Consider the following 12,474-nt stretch of genomic DNA (forward strand, 5'->3'; position numbering starts at 1 on the left):
AGAGAAGAAAAATACATGGGATACATACAAATTAATGGGTGACATGGAAGCCTATGATAGATATAAGTTGGTCTGTAACCAAGTTACAAAGGAGATTAGGCAGGCGAAGGCAGATTACGAGAAATCCTTGGCAAGGGATGCAAAGAAAAACAGCAAAGAGTTCTTTACTTATGTAAACTCTAGAAGGAAAGGGATGAATCAGATTGGTCCACTTGATATTGATGGGTCAAGTGTTGATGATCCTGCTCAGGTAGCTAACAAACTAAATGAATATTTTGCATCGACATTCACACATGAGGAGTTATTCAGCGAGGGGAATGCCAGAGGTGTATTCAACTCTAGCAGTAAGCTACAGAATCTTGAAATAACTGGGAGTAAAGTTGAGGAGAAACTGTTGAAGATAAACACAAGAAAGGCACCCGGGGTGGATGGGATCTATCCAGTTATATTAAAGGAGGCAGCAAAGGAAGTAAGCAAACCCTTAGCCATAATTATGAGAGCTTCTTTGGACTCAGGGGAGGTACCCATAGACTGGAAATGTGCAAATGTGACCCCAATTCACAAAGGAGGATCAAAGGCTGACACAAGTAATTATAGACCTGTGAGCTTAACTTCTGTTCCAGGAAAATTAATGGAGGCACTGGTTAAAGAAGCACTGCAGGATCATCTAGACAAGAATTCAGTTATGGCTCAGACGCAGCATGGTTTTGTTAAGGGCAGGTCTTGCCTGACCAATTTGATTGGATACTATGATGTAGTCACAAAAGAACTGGATGCAGGGAATAACTTTGATATTATATATTTGGATCTTAGAAAGGCTTTTGATACTGTTTGCACATGGAAGACTGCTGCACAAATTGGAGCAGTGTGGCATTGGAGGCAAATTGCTGCTATGGATAAGGGGATGGTTGAGTGGCAGAAGACAGAGAGTGGTAATCAATGGACACTGCTCAACGTGGACTAATGTTATTAGTGGAGTTCCTCAAGGTTCAGTGTTGGGTCCATTGTTGTTTTCGGTGTTTATGAATGATATTGATGATGGGATATCAAGTTTAATGTCTAAGTTTGCAGATGATACAAAGGTTGGCAGGGTTGTTAAGGACACTACTGACGCTATGCTGCTGCAACAGGATCTGGAAAGGTTGAACAGATGGGCTGAGAGGTGGCAAATGAAGTTTAACATTGACAAATGTAAAGTACTACATATGGGAAACAGTAACCCCAGAGCAATGTATCAACTCTGCGGTACTACACTGACAGTGGTGGAGAATGAAAAGGACCTGGGGGTAATTGTGCAGGCAGATATGAAGTTCTCTGAGCAGTGCAGACGAGCTGCAAGAGTAGCTCATGGTGTCTTGTCAATGATATACAGGAATTTTTCTAGCAGGGATAAGGAGGTGATTATTCCCTTGTATAAGGCAATGGTTAGGCCACATCTTGAGTACTGTATACAGGTCTGGAGGCCTCATTTCAAGAAGGATGTAGAGCTGCTGGAACGGGTACAGAGAAGGGCAACAAGATTAGTAAATGGAACAAAGGATTGCTCTTACGAAGAAAGGCTTAAATTTTGCAAATTACAGAGTCTGGAGACTAGGCACCGGCGAGGTGATCTGATAGAGGTGTATAAGGCTTTGAATGGTTTGAGCATGTTCAATGCCAATGGGATTCTTCATCTTTCTCAGAATAATCACCTCAGAGGGCATAAATTCAAATTGAGGAAGGACGGATGTCGGATAGATGTGCGGAAATTTGCCTTTGGCCAGCGGGTGGTTGGTTGGTGGAACCGACTTCCATCACTTGTTGTTGAAGTTGATAGCCTAAACAAATTTAAAGCTCAACTGGACAGGTATTTCGAACGAACGGAGGGGTGAAATGGGAGAGGGGTTTTTTTTTTTTTTTTTGGCTGATGCTGAATAAGCTTGCTTTCTTGCATCATATGCCTCTACTAATGCTAATATCTGATGTATTGTAAAACAGTTAATCCATATGAATGAATTCATAGGCCTGACGTAGCCCAGTGGTCAGGAGCGAAAGTGCATCGCACGCGTTCCTTGAGTGGACCGGGGTTCGAGCCCGTGACTACTAAATACGATAAATATTTGTATTGACGATTTATTGTAAACTCTACTGACTTGGTTGTCGTGCCGGAGTATAAACAGAAAATTTATAATCAAGTTGAAGTTCAGACCGAAGTACGAACTGCAGCAGTTCAAATGTTAAACGCTTCAATAAAATATTAGTGCCAAAATATAAGAATCGGGAATGATTTCCATATCATTATGTAGTAAAATACCTGTTCTATCTCTTAAAATAATAAAGCCACAGTGCAGAAAATTTATGAATCCATCTGAATTTAAAAGAAAAAAAAAAAACCTACAAAAATTAAATTTAGTTATTTTGAAGCTACTATTAACAGCAGGGCAGTGCAAAAGAGAGGAAAGTTGCAGTGAATGCAGCCTTTCCCCTGTTTAATGGACCAAATCCCACACCTACGGAAGTAGTGTGAGTGCTATCAGATCCCGCATTAATAGGAGGAGCAAAGTAGGGTTCATCCAACCCACAGATGCCATCGTCCCACCTCATCCGAGGTTAGCAGAATCACATCCATTCATACAATAATAGAAGAAACTGAAACAAAATAAAATAAAAGTGTAAAGAAGGGCAATATAATATAAAATGATCCCTCACTAAACAGATGTCTGGTGCCAACAGTCCGGCGCCGATGTAGTGCTAACAGGCACATTTTTTCACTATCTGCAAGCACACTAGTACTGCGCTGCAGAGCCAAAGCTCATCCGCGTTTTATTGCTCTTGTAGTGGAAAATATTACTTTTCGATCCTTAGCCACACCCATCCGTCTGAAAAGTCACACGTAGGAGGGCACGTTACAGTCGCTGCCCCGTGGAGGCGAATCTCTATTATCTAAACTTTAACTCTCTTTTTTTTTAACTTTTAACCTTAAAACATTTCAATCTCAAAATCATCATGAACTCAATGCATTTACAACTCATTGAGAGAAATTGTTTTACAAAAAAAAAAAAAAAAAAAAAAACTTTCAACTCTATAAAACTCACAATATTTTTGTACAATTTAAAATTTTATAACATTTTCGTATATTTCAATTTTTATACATATTTCTGTGTATCATAAAACTCACAACATAAAACTGTAAAGTTTAAAAACTCATAATAAACTTACTATTTACACATTTACAATTACCCTCCCTTCCTTCTGAAGTGAACGGCACTTTCGAAGTCCAGGAAGGCAATATATTTCTCTTTACTTTGAAAAAGCTCATGGCAGCTATACGAGTCCAAACCTTCCTATAAGTTCGCTTCTTATATCATCATACCTTGAACAATATTTAATAATATGCTCCATATCCTCGGTGCACACACATCTACATAATTCATTAGACTCTACTCCAAGCTCTACCAATCTTTTTCCAAGCCCATGCCACGTCACAAACATGCTTGTTTGTTATTTGGTTTTTAGGAGCATTAGCAACTAAGGCCATATTGCTCCAGGATATGCGGTGGTCATTCCCTGACCTTTCCGCATCATCCGTATTTGGTGGTGACGGGCTCGAACCCCGGTCTAATCAAGAAGCGTGTGCTACGCACTGCTGCTCCTTCCCATCTGGCTGCGGAGACACCTCACAAACATGCCAAGACTAGGCAAATGAAGTAACTTCATCTTATTAACTGTGTCAACTCCAGAAATACACTCGTGAGTGACACGGTCCAACTCAGAACCGTCCCACCTTTGTTGCCATATGCCACATAATTCAACTTGTAACCTCTTTTTCTCCTCCTTTAAATCTAACCTACTAAACTGTCTTGTCATATCTATAAAGACTTCATACCAAAAATTTCAATACACAAGTTTTTCTTAGTGGCATACTTTACAGATTTCTTGGCAATTACAAAATCAATAGGTTCTTTGTTTGCAACAACTTGCAAGGCATCGTTTGAGACAGTTCTACAGGCCAGCGTCAATCCGAGCAGGGCAAATCTCTGTGCAGAAAGGAGACTCCTTCGAACATGACTATTGTTCACTCTCTAACCCTATGTCCCGCAAGTATATACCATGATCGGTATACAAACACATTTATATAGAAGATCAAGGGATTTTCACTTGATCCCCCAATCGACTCGCACTACTTTCTTCAACTTCATATAAACCGATCTCATTTTATCCTTTATATACCGGGCGTGAGGCAAGAATATCAATCTTTCATCTACAATAACCCCCAGGTATCTGACCAAGGGAGGCCTATGATATGAGGCTACTAAGTAGACCCAATTTCGGCGAAGTCCGGACGGTCTGTGACAGCCAAATCCTCTACTTGCACCTTCACGATGGTGGGACTGTTAGTAATCCTGGGTATAATCTCAATGCACAAGTACATGGTGAGTGACCACCCATGTGTGAACCAACGTAAGCAGGGGTCGAGGTGTGGCGCCCACACCACATGGAGCAATGCCGCCCCTCTAAGCTGCCAGGCAGTACTAGGTGCTAGATGATTCTCATCAACCGGAAGTGGTGGATTCCATGTTTAGTCTCTGGAGCTAAGTTCCGGTCAACCCTTCCCTATCTCTTCCATCATGCAGTATGATTGATGACTTTTAAGGTTACGATGAACATCGTGGCGAGATCCAATATTCTTTGCATTACGAGGGTACAGCTCTAAAACGGTGTTCGCAGGCCTGCCGTTAGTTAGTACACTGGACCGAACCTATTGGTAACTCTCCAGGCGGCTTCCTGATCAGCTAGTGTATAATCTTGCTACCTCTACTCTGCCAGATAGTGACCGGAGGGAGTCCGAGTGGTGTGTATGCGGGGAGCATTGTCGAGGCCACGTTATGTCAAGGATCTTGGTATATTCTTACCATATGTACGCCATATCCAAAAATTTCATTACTGCATACAGCATATCCCACCCACCTTTTCTTACTATTGAATACACCATTAATTGTCAAACTAATAGAGCAAGCTTATCTGCGAAAAGATCTAAACCTCCCAAGCACTTCTTAATTCATTTCACAAATATGCGTAGTCTCAATTCTAATCTTAACGTTTCCACTGCCAAATGTCCATTTCCACTTGCAGTCTACCAAACCCCATGTACTTTTTCTGACAGAATCTCAGTTATCGGTTGATTCAACTACTACTCATGCCCAAATTATTCGCTGTATGATTCCTTTCGCCTCAAAGGTGTACTTGTGCATATGTCCGTTTTGATATTCCCTGTCAGAGACTAGGCAATTTGGAATCTCCTCTCTTTGATCTTCTCTGGCTTAAAACCTCTCTACCTCATTGTGTAAAATTCATCTGTTGTCTCTACCGTTCTCCCAACTCCACTAATCATTTGGAGCTCTTTGACTTCCTCTCTTTGCAACTTGACTTTCTCCAGTCCAACTTTTCTAACAGTGAGATAATTTTACTTGGTGATTTTAATGTTCACAACTCCAGCTGGCTTCCGTTTTCTAGTCACACCGACCCAGCTGATCGAGATGCTGAGGCTTTTGCAATTACTAATGACCTTGCACAGATTGTTCATTTACCTACAAGAATACCGGACAATCCTAATCATAGGACAATCCTCCACAAACAACTCTTCTAAGTACACGGTCGAATTGAGAGGTCTTTTAGGCACTTCAGACCACAACTTAGTGATTGCCTCTTTCCAATGGAATTTATCTCATGGCTACTCCGAACCTCGTGTTGTTTGGCATTACAAGAATGCAATTTGGGGTGAATGCGAGACTTCTTTTCTTCTTTTCCTTGGTTGGATTACTGTTTCAAAACTTCTGATGTAAACGTTTGCTCGGATCGTGTCGGTGAAATTATTCTTGCAGGAATGGAATCCTTTATCCCTCATTCCACTTTAAAATCTCGTCCTTTATCTAAACCTTGGTTTTCCAATAAATATGCTAAGGCTGTTCAAGAGAAGAATGTTGCATATCGTAATTGGCTTGTTTCTAATTCTTCACTTTTTTTTTATGCCTACACCAAAGCTCGCAACAATTGTAAAGCAGTTATTAATCAGTCCAAACTACAGTTTGAACAGGGTAAGAGTAGAAAACTTGCTTCTTGCCCTAATGGTACCGGAGCATTCTGGTCTCTTGCCAAAGCTATTGGCAGCAACTTTTGCCCATCTCTGCTCCCTCCTCTGTCCAAACCAGATGGTTCTGTTGTCACTTCAGCCAAGGATAAAGCTGACCTGCTAGCATCCCATTTTTCTTCCAACTCATGTATTAATGATCTTGGTAAAACACCTCCCAACATTCCCAACACACTCCATTCAGCGCCTCCTGTGGTCTTCCGTCAAAAGGATTTCTACGAATCTTGATGCTAAGAAAGCTCCAGGTACCGATGGTATTTCTCCACTTGTTCTCAAAACCTGTGCTCCTGAACTTACTCCTATTCTATGCCGCCTTTTTTCACCTTCTTATTCCAAAGGTGTTTTTCCTTCTGCTTAGAAATTTGCTCATATCCAGCCAGTTCATTAAAAAGGTGACAAATCCCTCCCATCCAATTATCGTCCCATTGCAATTACTTCTACTCTTTCTAAAGTAATGGAGAAATCATTTAACCGCCAACGCTTAAACTACCTAGAAACCTTCCGTCTGATCAACGATCGCCAGTACGGATTCCGTCAGTGTCGATCCACTGGTGATATTCTGGCTTATGTTACCCATTTATGGACTAATTCAATGGAAAGGTTCGGTGAAACACAAGTAGTTGCTCTTGACATCTGAAAGGCTTTCGATCGGTTTGGCAGCAAGGTTTTGTAAACAAGCTTCTGTACTTATGGTTTGCCAACTGTTTTTAGTAATTGGTTATCCTGTTTTCTCCCAGATCGCTCACTGAGGGTGATGGTAGGTGGCTCTCTGTCTTCTAACTTCTCCACTAATGCCGGTGTCCCCCAAGGTTCAGTTCTTTCCCCCACTTTTTTCCTCTTGTATATTAATGACCTTCTTCCATTGACTGGAAATCCTATCCATAGTTTTGCCCGATGATAGCACATTGCATTCCACTTTCCATTTTGAGAAACCTTGTCCTGCTCAATCAGCTTCAACTTCTCGAAAATCTGCTACCAATTCCTTAAATGCCGATCTTCAGGTAATTCTCCAGTGGGGCAAAGAAAACTTAGCTGATTTCAACCCTTCTAAAACTCAGTCTTGTCTTATATCTCGCAAAAAGGATTCTTCTGCTCCTATGCTTATCTTTAGTGATACTCCGATTTCTAGGAAAAATTATACATCATTTTTGGAGATTACCCTGACTTCTAATCTCTCTTGGCACAAGCACATCACTTCCTCTGCATCTAAAAAACTTGGTTTTCTCTTTCGCTCTGGGCGTTACTTTTCTTCCAAACAGCTGCTCACTCTGTATAAATCGCAAATCCGCCCTGCCATGGAATATTGTTCCCACATCTGGGGTGGTGCCCCCAAAACCTCTCTCAGGCTTCTTGATTCCATTCAGAAGAGGGCAGTTAAGTTAATTAATGATTATTCTCTAACAGAGTCTCTTCACTCGCTGTCTCATAGACGTACTGTTTCTGCTGCATGCCTCTTCTACAGATACTTCTATGGGCACTGTTCTTCTGAATTCTTCTATAATTCAGAAGAACAGTGCCCTGAATTCAGTTCTTCTGAATTCTTCTATAATTCAGAAGAACAGAAGTTTTTCTGTGCTTCTATAATTCCCGCTCTCTCTTTCAAAATAGTCCGAACACGTGCCGCCACCAGCCAACATCCATTTACCCTCCAACTTCAAACTCACAGAACCAACATTTCATCTTCCTCTTTTATTTATGCAACTATCGTTTTCTGGAACAATCTTCCTTCATACCTATTTCCTGAAAATTGCAGTCTACAGAAGTTCAAATCCAATGTCAACAAATATCTTCTGTCGTCTTCCCAACCTCCAACCCAAGCACGGTACTAAGTACTATAGGTTCTAATACCCCTCGTGTTTGGAGTTTACATAAAAAAAAATTATACAGCTTCTGTGTCGAGTGTCTACTTTTGCTCAGCTTACCTCTTAACATTACCATATGGGTACTGCCATGTGAGATTTCCATTTTATGTTTCTCAACCCAGGTCTCAACCATTGACAAAGACATTCTAAATCTTTCTTCAAGTTGCTTCCTCGACCTCCCATACACCAACAACATTAAGTCGTCAGCATAGGAAATCGGGTCGCAGCCTATCCATGGTTTTTCCAATAATTTATCTATTATCATATTCCAACTATATGGTCCAATAATGGATCCCTGGGGAGCTCCTCTCATCACTCTTTTCTTAATCTTAGTGAACTTTGTTACTATACTCACATATCTTTTCCATAAAATAATATTTCATCTCTCTTAAGCGAGCACAGAAACTTTGCTACCATAATCGATCAAACGCCCCCTTAAAGTAAATAAAAATATCCAGAACATGGTTCTGTAGAGTCCCCTGGACTTTCTGCACATCATGCACAGCATCTTCAGTGATCTACCACGCCTAAATCCAAATTGCCTGGAGCTGCACATTTTTTCTCTTCATAAACTTTATTAATTCTCATCATAATTAACCTTTCTAAAACCTTTCCCAATACTGGTAACAGAGCAATAGGTCTATACAAAGAGGGATCTTTTACATCCTTTTTAGGATTCTCGAGTAGAATATTTACATACGATTCTTTCCAAAAAATGGAAATACTTTATCCTTCAAACAATTATTTTATATATATATATATATACAGTAGCTCCTGCCCATGTTTCAAACCAAATCTTTTCACAACTTCAGGTAAGATACCATCATTACCCGGTGCCTTCTTATTCTTAGTTTTTTCTAGAGCTACCTTTAACTCTTCCATTGTAAAGTCTGACTCATTTCCCTCTTCTTCATATTCAGAGTTCAGTCGTCTAATCACCATTTTTCTTCATTTTCAGTTCCTTCGCAATCCTCGAGAAATAAGGAGGAGAGCATGCAGTCCACGGAGGATCATAACTTCTAATTCCACTATTCTCTACAGTATGGTACAATCTGTCAACTTTAATTTTATCAAACAACATTTTGTATGGCATACTCATATTGCTGCCAAGATAATTTTTCTCTTTTTGTATCATAACCGTATATTCACGTCGTAATCTTACATAATTTAACCATACTTCATTTATTTCCTCTTCAATACCATTTCTTCTTAATCTCTGAAGCACCCTTCTAGAGAAGAAATGGCAGAAGCCTTCATCAAAATATTGGATATGATCTCAGACCCTTCTTCTGCCAGGCTGCTGTCTAACTTTTGACGATTCAATGCCAATAATCTTTCCACTTCCTCATCAAATCTATTCCAATTTACAGTCATTACTGACAATCTATCCCACAGTTCGGTTCGCCCTCCATTATCCCGGTCCTTTATTTCAAAATAAATGCATCGATGATCGCTGGTAGTCCAGCCCTCCTCAACATTCCAATCATTCACATTTCTCCATATTGATTCTGTAAGAACAGTTACATCTATATTCGACTCTCCTTGTATAGTCGAAAAAGTAGAAAGCTGGTCCAGCCTGCCTATTCACAACATTCCATCGCTTAGTCATAAACAACTCCTCTAACATCTCTCCTAGCCTATCAGTCTCGGAGCTTCCCCAGGAAGTCGAGTCTGAATTTGTATCCATCCCAACCACTATTCTTTTCCCTACTAGATCTTCACTAACTTTCTCTAAATAATTTATATATGGAATTATCTCATCTCTAATTGACAGTAAAGACTTATAAAATATATACTCCCAATTTCATTATTAATTTCTACACATACTCCATGGGAGTATGATGCCTCACTACTCTGTGTCACTGCAAGTTCTCTACTTCGTACAATAGCAGCCTGACAGGTGTCACCACTTTTGGCAATCTTATCAGCCATTCGATATCCTTTCACCTCTCTCTCTCCCTTCCTCACGTATGGCTCCTGCAGAAGGAGCAGGTCACCTCCAATTTCATCTAATTTTTTACTAGTCTGTATTTACAACTGCACGACCTAAAGCTTTTTTTTATTTCGTCATTCCTCCTATCCATAATTGGTTCTGTTTTTATATTGATTATAGAACCTTTTATACTCTAAACGCGCTTTATTTCTAATTGAATGGTTATGGTCTATTCCCTTTCTTTTACAATTTACGCATATCGGATTTTCATTTTTTTTTCACTGTGAAGCTGCCACGTATGGGCACCTTCACAGTGCCCATACGTGGTTTCTCTTTTACATTGATGAGCGACATGTATAATAATAATAATAATAATAATAATGTCCGTATGCCAGACATTTAACATTTTGGTACAAGAACAAAGTTCTTCACCTTATAGGAGGATCACTGACAGTATATTCTACCTCTTTGTATTAACAGATCTCTCACTCTTTTAGTCACTTCAAAAATCCAGTCATTTTTAGTCACTTCAAAAATCCAGTTATTCACATTTCTTGCACTAACTCTTGAAACACTGCATACTATCACACTTGCTTCAACATCTTGTAGTGTAAAACCATATTCCTGAAGATTTCGTTACCACATTTCTTTCAATAATTCATCTTTGTCAATTTCCTTTTGAACCTCATATACTATAAGTTTTGGGTCAGGCTTCTTTGGAGTTTCAATCCTCAGACTAACTTTCTTTAATTTTCCATTCTCCTGCAATTCCTTCATATCAGCCATAGAATCAAGTTCTAGCAAAACCAATCTATCTCTTATTTTCCTTATCTTCTTAACTTTTACTTCATTCATACTTGGCCTTATTTCTTCCTGTATTTTTTTCTCAACCTCTTCGCTTGTCTTTATCTCATCCTTATCCTCTAAGGCCACAATAGTATCCTTTTCCTGCTTCTTTTCAGTACCTATATCCATTTTCAAAATAGAGGCATAACAGGCAAATTTTTGCTCCTGATCTTGAGCCAAAGACTGACAATCTCTAATTCTATTTGTCAAAACCCTATTTTCTACATATAATTTAATGGCTTTGCCTTCAAGTGTATCCCACATGGCCAATATACTATTCATGGCCGCGCAGGTCACCCTGTTCGCATCGCAAGAATTTCTGGAGATTGGTCCGAGTCTTTCTTATTTCCATGAATTCCTCCCACACATCTTTTTCAATCCCAGTTCTCTCACTATCTTCTCACTATGTCCATTTCTTCTATGTCTATTTCGTCTATTTCTTCCACTATCTTCTATGTCCATTTTCAATCCCAGTTCTCCCACTATCTTCTATGTCCATTTCCTGTATAATCTCAACTTTAAGTTCATCTTTCATTGGTCTCTTTTTTTGCCCTAGTTCTTTTTTCATCTTTTCACTAACTTGACTTTGACTCTCATCTTTACCTCCTTCTTTAGTACTCTGATCTTGACTAGATTCTTCAACATGCACTACCGCTTCCTTTAACTGGATTTGTACCTCATGTACTTCTTCCATTTCCACCTCTGTCAATGATTAAGTCCTCATTCGGGTGGGCTTCTCAACCTTTTAATCTGCCATAGTGACAGGCCTGAGATCAATCCAATCTACAAAGGGCACGGAAGTGATATCCGACACTATTTTTCAGGACCGTTAGTAAAAACTAAATATAATATAAAATTTTAAAACTATAAAACTTTAAAACCCAAAAAATCACAAGTCCAGTCGACGGTAAGTCCACCTCAGCTACTAGGATCACCTATTCAATTCTGTTCGGTCAGTCACTTGTCGACCTGGACAATCCAGGTCGCCTACCCTAGGCCAGGTGGAGTGAAGGCGGGAGTCTCGGCAAACTTTGGCTGTCCCCTCTAAAAGTTCTTAGGGTCTCAAGCGCGCGCGCACACCACAAAGTCTAAAATATCGCTTTATATGCACTGTGTTCACAACCAATAAACGCTTTGCCCTGGGGCTGCTAACAGGAACATTCATTTTAGCCTCCATTATGAAATCCACTACCTGGGCCTTAGCCCATCCGTGGCTAGCTCATCAATGGGAATTTTGTCTAAACTGAAATCACAATATTAATTAAATTAATTAAACGGCGAACAAATTAACAATTCCAACGCAAAAAACGCTTGGCATCTTAGCCTCGTACCAGAAAAACAATCTTTAGAATCTTTATTTAATTTCTCAACTGTCTTAATGGTCCGAGTTTCCATCCCCGCCGCTGGGAGGCGTGCCACCACTATCTAGCAGCAAACTTCTTCTTTTAAATACGCTATTAATATAAACATTAAAATAACAAAATAAGCGTCTATCATCGAACAAGACATAGAGGGCCTCTTTCTCCAGAATTCCAACTGATAGTTCCAAAGTTCTTCTCAGATCAACATATTGTCCACAGTCCAACATAACATGTTCAGATGTTTCACTTTCGCCACATGAGCACAAGCCAGTATCATGCAATCCTAATTGATAAAGTCGCAAAGCCAGTCCATGTCCGGTAATTACAAACGTGGCTTGCAGCCCG

The 12,474-nt window shown here is 39.8% G+C and overlaps 1 protein-coding gene across 1 annotated transcript in view; it reads right to left on the minus strand.

The window, feature by feature from the left end:
* Dhc1 (dynein axonemal heavy chain 1) overlaps window positions 1–12,474 on the minus strand; it is a 620,756-nt gene that overhangs the window by 99,383 nt on the left and 508,899 nt on the right. The window lies entirely within an intron of this gene.

This window comes from Mastigoproctus giganteus, chromosome 2, assembly GCF_048544385.1.
Source record: "Mastigoproctus giganteus isolate SK-2022 chromosome 2, ASM4854438v1, whole genome shotgun sequence".
In the NCBI taxonomy this organism is placed as follows: domain Eukaryota; kingdom Metazoa; phylum Arthropoda; class Arachnida; order Uropygi; family Thelyphonidae; genus Mastigoproctus; species Mastigoproctus giganteus.